At 42.7% G+C, this 17,820-nt stretch overlaps 1 protein-coding gene across 7 annotated transcripts in view; it reads right to left on the reverse strand.

The window, feature by feature from the left end:
- The window catches only part of MED12L (mediator complex subunit 12L), a 420,881-nt gene that overhangs the window by 9,254 nt on the left and 393,807 nt on the right, over positions 1 to 17,820 (reverse strand). The window lies entirely within an intron of this gene.

The following is a 17,820-nucleotide window of genomic DNA, read 5'->3' on the forward strand; positions in this document are numbered from 1 at the left end:
CCTTCTCTACATACATTTAAAGTCTGCTTCAAGAGGAGTACTTTTTAGAATGAAACACTGTAATGATCTCCTCAGATTTTTATTTTTATTTTTTTGAGCCAAGGCAGTAACTAGGTCCCTGAGAAGCTAGTGCTTGTGCACAAGCAGCCAGGAACACATGTGGGTGCATATGTATGTTGGAGAATGGTGGGTGGCCCACTGGGTGGCCATAAGAGATAATATCCCTGGAGGGACTCCAAGACTCTGTTGGGATGCCTACAAGGTCAAAACCATTTTCATAATACTAAGAAATTATTTGCTTTTTCACTCATTTTCTCACGAGTGTACTATGCAGTTTTCCAGAGGACAATAATGTGTGATACTGCAACAAAATGAATGCCTTTTTAACTCAGACATTGAAGTTTTCAAAACTGTAAAACAATGTCATTCACATTAATATTTTAGTTTGAAATATACACCCATTTTTCATGAAAATGTTATTCCTTTTCATATATAATTTTATTTTAGAATTACAAAATATTTTTAATATTTGTTTTAATTTCTAGTAAAGTAAATACTGATAGACACAAAAGCTTTTGCATGTGAAAGGCCAGAGCTTTTGCATGTGAAGGGTTCAGAGGCCAATAACGCTGAGAGCGGTGGAGGAAATCCATGGGATGATCTATCATCTCCAGTACTCACAGCTGTAGTGCTTCACCACATTCCTCTCAAGGCCACCTGGCACTAAATGCAGCTGGCTTTAATTTGTTTATGTACATGAGCATGCAAGAGATTGCATGTGCAATTTTCTTGGGAAAAGAAAGAATGCCACCAACTCCCCTCAGAAACCCCGTTACTGAGCATTTCAAATCAAGTCACTGATGTCTCCTGCAAAAGGCTGAGCCCTGTCCCTGGCAGAGGAGCATAAAACCACCAGGGGGAATTTAAGGAGTCACCCTCTTGGACTCCTCCCCAGACTTCCTGAATTAGAATTCCTGGGGCTGACAATCTGTATTTTGTAAATTGTCCCTCAGGTGATCTGATGCTTGGCTAGATTTTGGAGTCATCCTGGTAGTGAAAGTTGGAACTTTAAACTGACCAAAATAGGTCAGAAAACAGGTCAACTGAGGGCCTATAATCGCCATCTGTGTATGTTTAATCTTCCTGCTGGAATGTAATGAACAAACAGGGAAAGGTCTCGCTGAACTCCATGCATGCAGGAGCTGATGATGGTTTCTCCCACCTGTCCCTCTGCAGATGTTGATCCTCCCAGAACATTTTTCCTTTCATCCTGTCCTGCACTCTCAAAAAGACCCCAGCCTTCAACAACAGGCTCTAGTTGCCAGCCACGCCCTCAGGAATCTGCAGAGTGAACCAGTGCTCTTGTGCCTGGGCACTGTGATGCCCTTATCAGCAACAAGGCAGTTGCCTCTCCCCCAGCCTCGCACTTTGAGGAGGGGTGGAGCTGTGCTACGTTCTCACTGCAACCACAGAGCACAGGCTTGATGATCTCCATCAAGTGGAATAGGTCAACAAGGCATAGTCACTCTCCAGTAAACACGTTCTCTCCTGAACTGAAAAGAATATATTAACAAGTATTTTGGCCCTGGCTGAGTGGCTTGGTTGGTTGGAGTGTACTCCCATACACCAAAAGGTTGTGGGTTTGATCCCCAGTCAAGTCACATGTGGGAGGCAACTGATCAGTTTCTCACATTGATGCTTCTCTCTCTCTCTCATTCTCTCCCTCTCTCTAAAAAATCAAGTAAAAAAAAAAAAGTACCCTGTTTTATAATTTGACTGTGGAAAGTATCTGTTGTGATTGGCTCCAATCAAGGAAGAACTATGCATTTTTCTACTAACTTATTTAATGATGCAAGTGTCAAGAGAACCGCAATTCACTGATTCACTTATTCTCATCCTTAACTGCAAACATTTATAATAAATAAACTTGTACTAGTGAGAAAAAATATTTTGACACTTCACATATGCAAGTAGAGAATTGATAGTGTCAGTTTCAAAGATGAGTTTTGTATTTAAAGTGTCTGGCTTAAATATCCAATGGTGCAGATTTTGAACTTTGTAAGAACAAATTTGGTTAAAAAAGTAAGAACTTGCTCTAGCTTTGTGACCTTGTGTACTTTTCAAATAAAATTAAGAAAGTAGTTTTCTGCAATAAATAAATAAATAAATAAATAAATAAATAAATAAATAAATTAAATTAAATAAAAATAAAGTTTAAAAAATCACCAAAAACTTGGGTGAGGTGAGGATTGAAAAAAAATTTTTTTAAAATATATTTTTATTGATTTCAGAGAGAAAGGGAGAGGGGGAGAGAGAGAGAGAAACATCAATGATGAGCATCATTGATTGGCTGCCTCCTGCATGCCTCCCACCGGGGATCGAGCCCACAATCCCGGGCATGTGCCTTGACTGGAATGGAACCTGGGACCCTTTGGTCCACAGGCCGATGCTCTATCCACCGAGCCAAACCAGCTAGGGCTGAAAAAAAAATTATTTTTATTTTTTATTGTTTTTATTTTTTATTTTTTAAAATATTTTTTTATTGTTTAAAGTATTACATGTAGTAAAAAAATTTTTTTGATGTATATTCTGCCTGATCTCTAAATGTCTATTTTGACAACACACATTTATTCAAGAATATTAAATTTTTGCTCAACTATTACTAAAGGAAATGCTAATAATTAACTAATAATTTCTATTTAATTGAATCTTTTTGTCTGGCAGCAGAAGCAGACCCCGACTGGTCACCTAGCGGCAGGGCTGCTGCAGTTAGCGATGCACCTGCCTCACAGCGGGTTTGGTCACCTTGCCCTCCGAACTGTGTTCTTCTTTACTTATGGGTACTGTGTAGAGTTTCTTCCTTCATTGCTATGACATTCAACAAATCATTCGACAATGCTCACGCAGATCCAAGCACTTCTCTGGGTTCAGGGACTCAAACGCGGGTAAAGCACTGTCCCTGCCTCCTGGTCACTACAAGGTTCTTGCTCTAGCAACAACCTGTGAGCACATTATTGGTGAGCAGAAGCACAAAGCACCAAGGAAACCTTTATTTCCAACCTGCTCTGCCACTTGACAGAGACCACAGAGAGTCTGCAGGTCCTCGGATGAATGGAGCACAGCCCTTCCCGGGCACCAGACCCCGCGGCGACCACCGCCCTGCACAGGCTCCTCCGCCCAGCCAGGGCCTCCGCGGGCACCCCCAGCGGGAACCAGCGGCCGTGGAGTTTACAGTGTTTAGTACGCATTTATCTGCAAGATAACTAGCAACCTGCATGCAGTCAGTTTTTTTATCTGCACACCATCAGTTCTTTAGTAAAAAGGAAATATATCAAATTTATCTGTCCTGTTCATAAAAATCTCTCAAGGATATCTTCCCCAACTTCTTTCTATAAATATTACACCTCCTTTTCCTTCATAATGAAAAGAAAAATCCAAATTCAAGCAAAGAAAGGCAACATGGTTCACTAACTTTCTCTGGACCTGATTTTCTTCATTTGAAAAGGAGAATAATATTATCTAAATTCTGAAAATTTTCTCAATTTCTCTAAATGGAACATAATTTTTTTTGAGGAAGACTATATGACAATTTTACACATGATCTTTGAATAAAAGTTAATGCAATTGTTTAAGTAACTATTATGCATATCTTTAAAAGGCATCAATTCAGCATAATAAGATAACGACACAAGGATGAGTCAATTTAAAAAGCCACGTTTTTAAAGCTTTCTGTTAGCATATTTTCCAGGTCACACACCTAGGACAACTGCGTTTAAGATGAAAAGAAATGACACAGCAGGATGGGTTAAACATTATTTTCTTTAAAGAAAATCATGGCCTGTTAACATCTGATTAAGAGTTAATTTAATCACAACAACTCATAAGCTTTAAAAGTATCTTTCAGGTTAAGAACTATAATTAGACCCAAACTAGAGGCCACATGTAATATTCCAGCAAAGGCACCCCGTCTCTTTCCCAATGCTTTTCTTCCACAGAAATGGCAGACAACACGGGATTCCCTAGATTTAATCTGTGAGCACCAGCTTTTCTTACAGAAAAGCTTGATTTTCTGATGACACTTCTTGAAAAAGTGCCCATTCTGTTCCGTTGGTTTTGACTCCTGGTGCACTTTTTACAGCAGAGGTGGGCCGGCCTAGACGGGTGCTGCCGCTGCCACTCATTATCCTACCCGTCCCAGCTGCTCTCGGCCACCAGGAGAGCAGACCAACAAGGGGACAGTCAACAGCAGTGAACCATGGTGCCTTTCCGTGCTCACTGCGCCCACCCTCCCCATCAGGCGTCCCAAATTATATTCCTCTTCACCTGGTGTGCACTGAATTACCGCCTCCCCCACGGACAGGGTAGTGTCCTAACGCTCAGTTCCTCGCAAGGCAACCTTATTTGGAGAAAGGATCTTTAAAGAGGTAATCAACTTAAAATGAGGTCATGAGGGTGGGATCGGATGCAATATGACTGGCATCCTTACGAAAAAGAGAAATTTCAAAACAAACATATTTATAGTGAACACCCCATGAGAAAATGAAGACAGGGATTGGAGTGATATTTCTATAAAACAAGGAATGTCCAACATTGTCAGCAAATCACCAGGAGCGAGGGGAGAAGCACAGGACAGATTCTCTCTCACAGCCCTCAAAAGGAGCCAAACCTGCTAACACCTTAATCTTGAACTTCTAGCCTCCAGAACCCGGAGACAATGCATTTCTGGGCTTAAGCCACCCCATGTGTGGTACTTTATTACGGCACCCTTCGCAAACTCATCCAACCTCTTAGCTCCTCTACTGCTCTCCACTCATACGCCGTTCTAAGCATCTGGTGGCAGAGGATGTACTGGGCTCTTCGTTAGTGCACTCCAGAACCTCTGGCCCAGTGCTGGCCTCCACTGTATGTACTGAATAAGCGCGTGTTGAAATAAATTGTGAATGTCACCAGGTAGTGGTGGGGTAAGTCGTGGGGATGGAGGTGGCTGTGTGTCCCCCACCACTTCTCCCCTGAGACAGCATGACTCAGAACCCAAATGCGCCAGAGCTGGCTTCTCTTTAACAGTCTGCTCACTGCTCCGTCTCCAGCAAGGAAAGAAAGAGAGAACGAAGAGCACTGACTAGCCAGGAATGAGAATCAGATATGCTGAAGATGTTCATAATAAAAATAAACAAACATATTTAGAAGGCATATAATAAATCTTATGGAACTAATAAGGATCGAGTCTACAACTTAGGCATGTGCACTGATCAGGAATTGAATCGTGACATCCTGGTTCATAGGCTGATGTTCAACCATTGAGCCACACCGGCCAGGTTAGAAGTACTATTTTTGAAATTGGAAACAATCTAAATGTTTGACTGTAGGTGGCGTGGTTAAGCAAATACTAGCAGAGCAATACAAAAAAAAAAAAAAAAAAAAGAACCCACTGTGGAGTTCACTATGCACTAAGATTGCTGTAATGGAATTCTGTGTTTCTCTGGAATTACTTTCCTATGAACACAATGGGGCAATCATGTGCTGTGTTCTGATAACCCTGCTCAATCCCTGGAATAGAAATGTTTTAAGCCAGTGAGTGAAATACAACCTAATACAATAAAAAACTTCAATACTGTCTTAGAAGTCAAAATTGAATAAATTTAACATATATTCTTCACACAAAATAAATTCATTAAGTATTTATGAAACTATTAGATGAGTAAGGATATTAAATTCCCTTATATTCAATATGCTTTAATCCTAGTGTAAAAGGGAGATCATCTCCTCTCATTCTCCATAAGCTCATCCTCTGCTTCAAATGATAATCCTCTCTAATAAAATGGTAACATGCAAATTAACCATCACTCCGCTACATAAGCCACGCCCCCAGCCAAGCCACGCCCACCAGCCAATCAGGGCGACTATGCAAATTAACCCCAATCCAAGATGGCTGCAGCCACAGAGAGCAAGGTTTCCCAGGTAACAGAGCAAGCCAAGCTTTCCACAGCCGTTGCAGGCCTAAGCCTCCACTCAAGCTACAAAGTTTCAATTATAGAAGGTAAACAAATTCAAACAAATGGCGGCAGAATGGAGCTTGAGAGAGCAGGCCAGGGTTGCCAGCGGCAACAGGGGAAGCAAAGCTTTCCGCACACCCTGGCCAGGCTCACCCGCTTAAGGCTACAAAGTTTCAATTGTAGAAGGTGAATTAACTGCCACAAAAATGGCTGCCGCCCCGGAGGGAACAGCAGGCTTGGCTCCGCTCCAGGCTACAAAGTTTCAGTTGTAGAAGGAAAATAAATTCCAGATACCAGGGCCTCCCCTTGGGTTGCCAGGGGGCGTGGCCAGCCTGCAAACCACCATAGGCCCCTCGCTCAGGCCGCCCCACACCCCAAGGGAACCCCCACCCTGATCTGGGACACCCTTCAGGGCAAACCAGCTGGCCCCCACCCATGCACCAGGCCTCTATCCTATCTAATAAAAGAGTAATATACAGATTGATCATCACTGCAACACACAATATAGCTGCCCCATGTGGTCAAAGATCCTGCCCCCATGTGGACACAAGATGGCCACTACAAGATGGCCAGCAGGAGAGGGCAGTTGGGAGGCACCCGGCCTGCAAGGGAGGGCAGTTGTGAGGGACCAGGCCTGCAAGGGAGGGCAGTTGAGAGGGACCAGGCTTGCAAGGGAGGGCAGTTGGAGGTGATCAACCCTGCAGGAGAGGGCAGTTAGGGGTGACCAGGCTGGCAGAGGAGGGAAGTTGGGGGCAAACAGGCTGGCAGGGGAGCAGTTAAGCATCAACCAGGCTGGCAGCGGAGTGGTTAGGGGGTGATCAGGCTGGCAGGCAGAAGCGGTTAGGGGCAATCAGGAAGGCTGGCAGGCAAGCAGTTGGGAGCCAGCAGTCCTGGATTGTGAGAGGGATGTCCGACTGCCCGTTTAGGCCCGATCCTGACATCCCTCCAGGAGTCCCAGATTGGAGAGGGTACAGGCTGGGCCGAGGGACAACCCCCCGCCATGCACGAATTTCGTGCACCGGGCTTCTAGTTAAGAAGTATAAAGACAAATCTCCCACTTCCCTATAGATTTAACTTTGTGATAGAATCAGAATTTTTTTTACTCTATCTAAAATAACTATTATATTTCAGGTACTTGATATTAATATTCATGTGTTTATTAATATTCGTATGTAGAATGATTCTCTAAGGATTTATACCCTTAATATCTTATATATTTCCCACATACTGTATTATATTATAAACCAAGTAAACTAATAATTAGTGGATAAAAGGCCAGAGAAAGACTAATGAATATACTCTTAATGTTTGCTTAACTGTAGATGTCAATCCAATTCAAATTTTTTTATAAAATGACTATTTTATAAGGACATGTACCTATACATTAAAGTAAACATTTTTGAAAAGTAGAACTCTGAGGATGGCAGTTAAACATATGTGTGACTAAATAGACAGAATTTAAATACACAAAAATACATAGATTCAATGTAATAAACTTAAATATTTAGGTTAAATGTATGTGTAAATTTTACTTTTGAGACATATATATGTGCTTATTTCATATGTAAGATATTTATTTACATACTAGAAGCCCGGTGCACGAAATTCGTGCACGGTGGGGGGTTGTCCCTCAGCCCAGCCTGTACCCTCTCCAATCTGGGACTCCTGGAGGGATGTACGACTGCCCGTTTAGGCCCGATCCTGGTGGGATCGGGCCTAAACGGGCAGTCGGACATCCCTCTCACAATCCAGGACTGCTGGCTCCCAACTGCCTGCCTGCCTGCCTTCCTGATTGCCCCTAACCGCTTCTGCCTGCCAGCCTGATCACCCCCTAACCACTCCACTGCCAGCCTGGTTGATGCTTAACTGCTCCCCTGGCAGCCTGTTTGCCCCCAACTTCCCTCCTCTGCCAGCCTGGTCACCCCTAACTGCCCTCTCCTGCAGGGTTGATCACCTCCAACTGCCCTCCCTTGCAGGCCTGGTCGCTCTCAACTGCCCTCCCTTGCAGGCCTGGTCCCTCACAACTGCCCTCCCTTGCAGGCCGGGTGCCTCCCAACTGCCCTCTCCTGCTGGCCATCTTGTGGTGGCCATCTTGTGTCCACATGGGGGCAGGATCTTTGACCACATGGGGCAGCTATATTGTGTGTTGCAGTGATGATCAATCTTCATAGTACTCTTTTATTAGATAGGATATAAATCAAAGGTTGAAAAAAGTTAAAAATGTACAATATCATATTGTTATATACTCAAAAGCAATAAAATCAGTCCTACATTTAATGTTTGTCTTTTGTTAAAATAGGTATTATTTAACCATAGCCTATTAGCAATGGCTAGCCAAAAAAAGTTATAATTTGCAGATTAATGGGTTCCTTATAATTGTTAGTCAAGTGCTCATATATGAATTGGCATTAATCTCTGAAAAGGTATAATTCTATTATATTCATCCCCCCGCCCTGTTCTTTACATAATCTGTGCTGCTAACATGAACATTACAGAATAATAAGTCTTTGTTTTAAATTAGAAAGAAAAAAAGGCTAAGGATTTGCCAGGTTAACATTAAATACTCCAAATTTGTCAACCTGACAAAATTTGTATTTCTTGGCTTTCTGTCAAAACTAGAGGCCCAGAGCATGAAATTCGTGCACACGTAGGGTCCCTAGCAGCTGCCGGGGCCTCCCTTCCCCACCTCCCTTTCATGGCTGCCGGCTGCCGGCTGGGGCCTTCCTTCCTTCCGCGCCACCCCCTGGTGGTCAGCATACATCATAGCGAGTGATCGAAATCCCAGCTGGTCGAACTCCCAAGGGGACACTTTGCATATTAGACTTTTATATATATAAATAATCCTAGCAGGGTAGCTCACTTGGTTGGTGTGTCATCCAGATATACCAAGGTTGCCAGTTCCATCCCTGGTCAGGGCACATACAATAATCAAAAAATGAATGCATCTCTCTCTCTCCCCCCACCCCAGCCCCTCTCTAAAATCAATAAATACAATTTTAAAAAATATATATATATTTTATTGTTGTGTCAGAGATGAAGGGAGAGGGAGATAGAAACATCAATGATGACAGAGAATCATCAATTGGCTGCCTCCTGCACACCCCCTACTGGGGACCAAGCCTGCAACCTGGGCATGTGCCCTTGACTGGAATTGAACCAGGACCTTTCAGTCCATGGGCTGAAGCTCTATCCACTGAGACAAACCAGCCAGGGCAATAAATAAATTTTAAAAAATACCACCAGAATGTTTTGTTGCATACAAAAAGAAAAGATAAGGGCTATTTTAAGCTTTTTTACTGCCTCATATGCTAATACTAGTGGCCCAGTACACAAATTCATTCACATTGAAAGGAAATTAATTAGAAGAAATATTTTAATATCGCTATGCGCCCCTTCTCTATAATAGAAGTGTCAACCAAATTCATGATCGACAATGACAGACTGAAATACATGCGTGCGATTGGTGCCAGCGAGAGCTTTATATGTATCGTGCATGCGCTAGTCAACTTAGCCTTTTATATATATACATATATATATATATATATAATAAACTTGCTTAATTAGACCTGCTTTCAGATTTAACTAAACTTTTCCAGCCCAGTGAAGCACCCCAACTTCTCTTTCAGGTAATTGTCAACAACACAGCAGTAAATATCAACACAAAGCAGGTTATTATTGTAGATCACACAGGGAGAACAAAGGGTGAAATATTTAACTGCAGCAGTGTTTGACTATTTTCTGTGCAGTAAGAAAACCTAAAGTCATTTTCAAGGTCCACTATTTCTTGCCTCTTTTCAGTTGGGCCAAATTTCTAAACTTTCTAAATCTTCATTTTCCGGCTAATGAAAAAATAAATAGGATTCCACTGAGTCTCTATATATATACTCCAGGACTTCTGTCAGGATCAAATGAGATGAGGCATAGGAAAACGCTTCACAGATATTTGGTTAAAGTGTAAAATGTTTGCACCTGGCTATAAAGCAAGTCATGTTCCTGGGCTGAAGAAACTGCAAGGAGGCTAGTCATCGCTAGGGAGAGGAGGCCAGACGTTGCTACGTGATATAATTACCCAGCACCCACAGCCACCATTTCCAGGCTGGGCTGGGCTGTGGGCTGCATTTTGCACCATGGGGTCTGGGCAGCATTGTCTGCGATTTAGTGGACTGTCGCTCCGGGGTGGTGGCGGGGCCTGTGTCCCACTTAGGGGAAGCCGAGTGTTGCTTTGTGGGCGCCAGGTCTGTGGTGCCGCTTCTCTGTGCACGTCACAGCAGCTCCTGCATTGAGCATCTGCCCCCTGGTGATCAGTGTGCGTCATAGCAACTGGTCAGATGGTTAGACACTTAGCATATTAGCCTTTTATATATATATAGATACCTAGTAAAAAGTTAATTAAATTGCCAAATTTAGTCTAATTGAAGCCATCTACAACTCCAGAATACTGGATCAAGATGGAGAAAGAATTTAAGGTATTTTTAGTAGTTGCCCATTTTAAATTCAAGGAGTCAAATATTAGGCTTCTTATTTATTTATTTTTTATTTTTTTGTTAATCCTCACCCAAGGATGTTTTTCCATAGATTTATAGGAAGATTGGAAGAGAGAGGGAAAGAGAGAGAAGCACTGATGTGAGAGAAACATATTGATTGGTTGCCTCCTACATGAGCCCTGACCAGGGCCCAGGCCAGGGAGGATCCTCAACCAAGGTATGGGCCCTTGACTGGTATCGAACCTGGGATCCTTTGGTCCGCATGCCGATATTCTCTCTGTTGAGCCAAACCGGCCAAGGCTAGGCTTCAAATTAGAAACACAGTTTAGGGATGAATAGATAGACAAATTTCAAAGGGAAAGCTCTTTTTTAAAATAGAATACTATATGTTAATCACAGAAAAAATAATAGAATTAGCAAATCATCATTTTTCCCCTGCCCATGTGAAAAAAAAATTTAATCAAGAATACTTTAATTTATGCTGACACTAGTATGTAAAGTCTAATGAGTAAAAGAACAACTACATTATATAAAACATCCCCATAAATTATTTTTTAATTTCAAAAGGAAAATAACTTTCTAGTTAAGAAATCTATTGGATCACCTAATCAAAGAGATGAAAGTAAAATCACCAATAATGTTTATCCTAATGTGATGCACTGAGAAAGACACAATGTCTCCTCTGTGATATTCCCACCAAAAATTATAATCTGAATCTAATCATGAAACATCAGACAAATCAAATCGAGTAACATTCTACAAAATCCTAGGAACCTCAAAAAGAAATTTCAATGTAATGTGTGAAGACCAAAATAAAACAAACAAACAAACAAAAAACCCTGCACATTTGCAAGATGAAAGGTGAGTAACAGAGTGATCCTAGACAAGGAAAAAACCTGCAATAAGGACATAAATGGTATTATTGGTGCAACTGGCACAATTTGCAAAAGATGTATAGATTGTAGTCCATGAATGTTGTCAATTTCTTGGTTTTAATTGTACCAAGTTTTTTTGTAGGAGAATATCCTTGTTGTTAAAAAAACACACACAAGTATTTGGAGTAAAGGGGCATGAACTTCCAACTTACTAAAGTGTACAAATTAGGAAAAAAATGTGTGTGTGTGCTTAGAGAATAATAAAACAAATGTGGCGAGAGAACCAAGATGGCGGCATAGGTAAATGCCTGTACTTCCTGCCTCCCACAACCACATCAAAATTACAACTAAAATACAAAACAACTATCACCCAGAATCGTGGGAAAGCTGGCTGGGTGGAAGGACTACAACTAGAGAGGTGAAGAAGAAAGCACATTGAGACTGGTAGGAGGTGCGGAGGTGCAGAACGGACTGGTCCAGCACCTGGATGTGCCGCCTTTTTAATCAGGAGGGAGATCGCCTCTGCGGAGGCTGCCTAGAGGAGCAAGGAGTCCCAGCCCCACACCAGCCCCCCAGCCCAGGGTTCCAGAGCTGGGGAAAGAAGTCCCTACAGGCAGTGAGAACTACGGGCTGTAAAAATCAGTGTGGACTGAGGTTGAGTGACACACAGGCTGCTGGAGACCCAGCTGCTCCTCTTAAAAGGCCGGCACCTCCAACTGAATTTACAAGCTCCCACCTCCCCTGAACTCTAGTGCAGGGCGAGGCTCTGGGGGACCCAGACACGTATGGGGAGAAACTGGACTGTCTGGCACCGGGGCAGGAACTTGGGGGCAGCTTTCTTCCAGATGGAGGTGCTCACAGCAGTCATTGTTCCTGTGCTGGGACCTCCTCTGTGCAGGGCTGACTGGCAGCCATTTCTGTTTGCTCCACCCCAGTGATTTCCAGAGACCCCGCCCACCCAATTTACAACCCCACCCAAGCTGTGCACAGCAGCTTTTGCATATGAATGGTCTGTCCTTTCTCAGGTGAAAACTCTGTCAAACAAGCTGCAGCTGGGTCAGGGAGCTGCAAACTTATCAATAAAAGGCCCAAGATCTGGCACCAGCACCAGCCTGCCTTGCTTCACAGTCGGGCCTCATTTGGGCACTTCCAAACCCAATACAAAGAGGAGGAATCTGCAGATCTCTGTGTAGCTCCTGCTGGGTGGCCCCAGACAGTGGTTGACTTTACATCTCTCTGGAGACCCAAAAGCCAGTGTACCAGTGGTCAGTGTGAGACCATACCAGATTACAACTCTTCACATCCATAAGAGACACACTCAAGGGGCAGACTCAGGGAGCACCAAAGCCTCACTGAAGCAAGTCCTGCTCCATAAGGGTGTCTCCTGCACAGCAGCTCTCCCACTGTAGTCACAGCTGGTCAATTCCTCCTAGTGACACCAACAGCAATCAAGGCTCAACTACAACAAAACTGTGCACACAGCCCATAAAGGGGTGCACCAACAGTGTCCACCTCAGGTGATTGGGGAGGCTGAGCCACTGGGCCCTATAGGACACCTACTACACAAGGCTACTCTATCAACTCAAGGAGACTTAGCAGTTACCCAGTACATAGAAACAAACACAGGGAAGCAGCCAAAACGCAGAGACAAAGACATGTCACTGTGGACGAAAGGGGCCACATGCTGACCTGACAAGCTCAGGGGAGGCCTGCATGGCAGTCTTGCAAACTCAGAGACCTAAAGTAACCACAAAAGATGGTCTGAAATTAAACTTTAACTAAACGCAATTATGTGGGCAGTTACATCCTAGGCCGGTATCTTCACTGACAAGGTCAACCTTTACCTTAACTGAGCCTACCTGTCTTTTTGCATCTATGATAACATACCCTTGAAATGTCTGGGTAACTTGTAACTTCCCTTTTTCTGGAGCCCCTGGGGCACAACCAAATGTGGTGGGCGCCAGGACAGATGCCACAAATTCCTTCATTATCATGTTAATTGTTCCTGCACCCACCTAAGTATGTGCCCATCATTTTACTTTTTATCCAATCCCAGGGGTTTCCTCCGCTTTGCTTTTTCCCACCTCCTTAATCTACCACCAATGAATTTCATGTAACCCACCTATGTCCCTCCTTTGATTGCAATGTATAAATACAAATGTAACCCGACATTCTCTGGAGCATTATCTCACTTCGTTGAGGTTCTGCTTCCCGGCATATGTCGACAGTTTGGCTCAAATAAACTCACAAAAATTATTAACAGGTTTCAATGGTTTTTTTGCGTTAACATCACAAATGAAAGAAATCAAACTACTGATACAGAGTTCAAAACCACAGTTATAAGGTTACTCAAGAATCTTCTAGAAACCTCCAAGGAACTTAGTGAGACTTTCAAGGATCTTAGTGAGAATGCAAAAAAAAACAACAAAAAAAAAAAACGAAAGGACCAGTCAGAAGTTAAGCATACACTGACTGAAATAAAGAATAATATACAGGGATTCAACAGTAGATTAGAGGATCCCGAAAATCAAATCAATGATTTGAAATATGAGGAAGCAAAAAACACCCAACCAGAAGAGCAAAAAGAAAAAAAGAATAAAAAATATGAAGATAGTGTAAGGAGCCTCTGGGACAACTTCAAGCATACCAACATCCAGATTATGGGGGTGCCAGAAGAACAGAGAGAGCAAGATACTGAAAACCTATTTGAAGAAATAATGACAGAAAACTTCCCTTACCTGGTGAAAGAAATAGATTTATAAGTCTAGGAAGTGCAGAGAACCCCAAACAAGAGGGATCCAAAGAGGACCACACTAAGACACATCATAATTAAAATGCCAAGGGCAAAAGACAAAGAATCTTAAAAGCAGCAAGAGAAAAACAGTTACCTACAAGGGAGTACCCATACAACTGTCAGCTGATTTCTCAACAGAAACTATGCAGGCCAGAAGGGAGTGGCAAGGAATATTCAAAGTGATGAATAGCAAGAACCTACAACCAATAATACTCTACCCAGCAAAGCTATCATTTAGAATTGAAGGTCAGATAAAGAGCTTCACAGACAAGAAGAAGCTAAAGGAATTCCTCACCACCAAACCAGTATTATATGAAATGCTGAAGGGTATTCTTTAAGAAGAGGAAGAAAAAGAAAAAGCTAAAGATAAAAATATGAACAACAAAGTAACAACAAATATCTATCTATCAAGTGAATCTAAAAATCAAATGAATATAACATCTGATGAACAGAATGAACTGATGAATGGAATAGAATCAGGGGCATGGAAATGGAACAGACTGATGATTCTCAGAGGGAAGGAGGTATCGGGGGTGCAAGAAGAGATTAGACAAAGATCTTATATACATGTATTCATTACCTATGGACACAGACAATAGGGTGGCGAGAGCTTGGGGTGGGGTGGGAACCGGGTGGAGGGGAGCTATGGGAGGAAAAAAAGAGGGACATCTGTAATAATCTTAACAATACAGATTAATTTAAAAAAACCCAAATGTGGCAAAATGTCCATAATTAGTGAATCTGGGTGAATTGTTATGGAAATACTTTGTATTATTCTTGCAACTCTTCTATAAGTTTGAAATTATTTCAGCCCTGGCTGGTTTGGCTCAGTGGATAGAGTGTAGGCCTGCGGACTGAAGGGTCCAGGGTTTGATTCTGGTCAAGGGCACATGCCTGGGTTGTGGGCTTGATCCCCATTAGGGGGTGTGCAGGAGGCAGCCAATCAATGATTCTCTCTTATCATTGATGTTTCTGACTCTCTCTTCCTCTCAGAAATCAATTTTTAAAAAAATCCTGTTTTGTTTTTTTTAAAGAAATTATTTCAAAATGCAAAGTTATATCTTGTTCTTAGGAGAGACATTAGAGTGAGCTAGCAGTATCCCATCTGAATGACTCTCTTCCACATTTGTAAGGAACAGTCAGCCAATCCCTGCTAATACCCCTATGAAGATAAAGTAGAAGTCTGTGAATGTTTATATATTACTCTACTTGTAAAGCATTTTGAAGGTAGATTGCAGTAAATGTCAGAGACACATTAAAAAGAAATCGGAGCTAAAAAGAAACTAGATTCATAATAAAGAATTTCCTTAAAAAATGGAGATCATAGTGGCAGTTTTCTTTCTTTCTTTACCAATACCAAAGTTTATTTAACAAAAGTACAATGTGAAAATGGACAGAGTTCGATTTGCATATTGGGCTTTTATTATATAGGATAGCTAAGATATGGAGACAGCCCAAGTGCCCAACAGTAGATGAGTAGATGAAAACTGAGATACATTCACACCATGGGATACTACGCAGCTGTAAAAAGAAGGATCTCTTACCCTTTCAGACAGCATGGAGGGACCTGGAGAGTATTATGCTAAGTGAAATAAGCCAGACGGAGAAAGACAAGTATCATATGATATCACTTATATGTGGAATCTAATGAACAAAATGGAACCAGAGACATTGAAGCATGCAACAGATGGACGTATTTCAGAGGAAAGTGCGAGAGCGGGGTGGGAAGAGATTAACCAGAGAACTTATATGAATACTAGAGGCCTAGTGCACAAGATTTGTGCACTCGGTGGGTCCCTCAGCCTGGCCTGCACCCTCTCGCAGTCCAGGAACCGTCAGGGGATGTTTGACTGACGGGTTAGGCTGGCTCCATCAGCGGCAGTTGGACATCCTTAGTGCTGCTGGGGAGGTGGGAGAGGCTCCCGCCACCGCCACTGCGCTCACCAGCTGTGAGCCTGGCTCAGGGCTTCTGGCTGAGCAGTGCTCCCCCTGTGGGAGTGCACTGACCACCAGGAGCAGCTCCTGCGCTGAGTGTCTGCCCCCTGGTGGTAAGTGCGCATCATAGCAACTGGTCATTCTGCCGTTCTGTCTATTTGCATATTAGCCTTTTATTATATAGGGTGTCTATAACCCATGGACACAGACAATAGTGTGATGAAGGCCTGGGGGATGGGGCAGGAACAGGGTGGAGGGGTCAATGAGGGGGAAAAAGGGACATCTGTAATATTTTCAACAATAAAGATCATTTCTTTTTAAATGGAGATCAAACTGAACAAAACAGGGGCTTGTCAAATGTCCACGGAATGTCTTAGTCCAGCTGACCATATTCCCTTGCAGCTCTACCTGTGTATATCAGACCTTCCCCCCTAAGTCTACTCTGATCCCTCCTAATGTGCTCTATTCCCAGCCATACTGTTCCTTCTTTACTACAAGTTATGAAACCATCCACATTCAAATACTGTCTCAAAAAAAGACACCAGTTTCCCAAGCTGTAAGATGGGCAGTAGCCAGCTCCCTGTGTCTAGGTAGTACTCACGCACACCACTCACATTGCTGACTTACCTGCAGAGTAAGTGTTTATTTTACAGGTATTTCCAATATGTAGCAAGTGACCACTAATGGCAGTGAGAAAATGATCCTTTTTAGAATACATTTAAGTAAACAGAAAAAGAGGCAATTTAAAGAAAAATATTAAGTCAAAATAAAGCAGGGCTATGACACCTGCAAAAGTAAAGGCTGCTGTAAGTTCTGAGGTTTGCAAATGTACACTGATGCACATAACATTTCAAAGTTCAGTTCACAAAGCCAGAGAAGTAAATTATATAATTATGAATTACTTGAAAATTCATGTAGCAAATGCTTACTGCTGAAATCAGTATTTTTTTTACATCAGTAAAGATAATATTTCAGAAAGCACTCTCATGCTTTTTTGAAATTATAGTAAAAATTTACAGTATGATAATTTTCTGAACATATATATCCTATCTAATAATAGACAAATATGCAAATTGACCATACCTCCGACACACCCACATGCCACGCCCACCATCCAATCAGAGTGAGTATGCAAATTAACCCAAACCAAGATGGCTACAGGCCTAAGCCTCCACTCAAGCTACAAAGTTTCAATTATAGAAGGTAAACAAATTCAAACAAATGGCGGCAGAATGGAGCTTGAGAGAACAGGTCAGGGTTGCCGCCGGCAACAGGGGAAGCAAAGCTTTCCACACACCCTGGCTGGGCTCACCCGCTTAAGGCAATAAAGTTTCAATTATAACCCCAACACAAATGGCTGCCGGCCTCGGAGGGAGCCCCAGGCTTGGCTCCGCTCCAGGCTACAAAGTTTCAATTGTAGAAGGAAAATAAATTCCAGATACCAGGGCCTCCCCTTGGGTTGCCAGGGGGCGTGGCCAGCCTGCAAATCACCACAGGCCCCTCACTCAGGCCGCCCCACACCCCAAGGGAACCCCCACCTGATCAGGGACACCCTTCAGGGCAAACCAGCTGGCCCCCACCCCTGTACTAGGCCTCTAGCCTATCTAATAAAAGAGTAATATGCAGATTGATCATCACTGCAACACACGTTATAGCTGCCCCCATGTGGTCAAAGATCCTGCCTCCATGTGGACACAAGATGGCCACTACAAGATGGCTAGCAGGGCAGGGCAATTGGG

Source organism: Cnephaeus nilssonii, assembly GCF_951640355.1.
Source record: "Cnephaeus nilssonii genome assembly, chromosome: 3".
NCBI lineage: Eukaryota > Metazoa > Chordata > Mammalia > Chiroptera > Vespertilionidae > Cnephaeus > Cnephaeus nilssonii.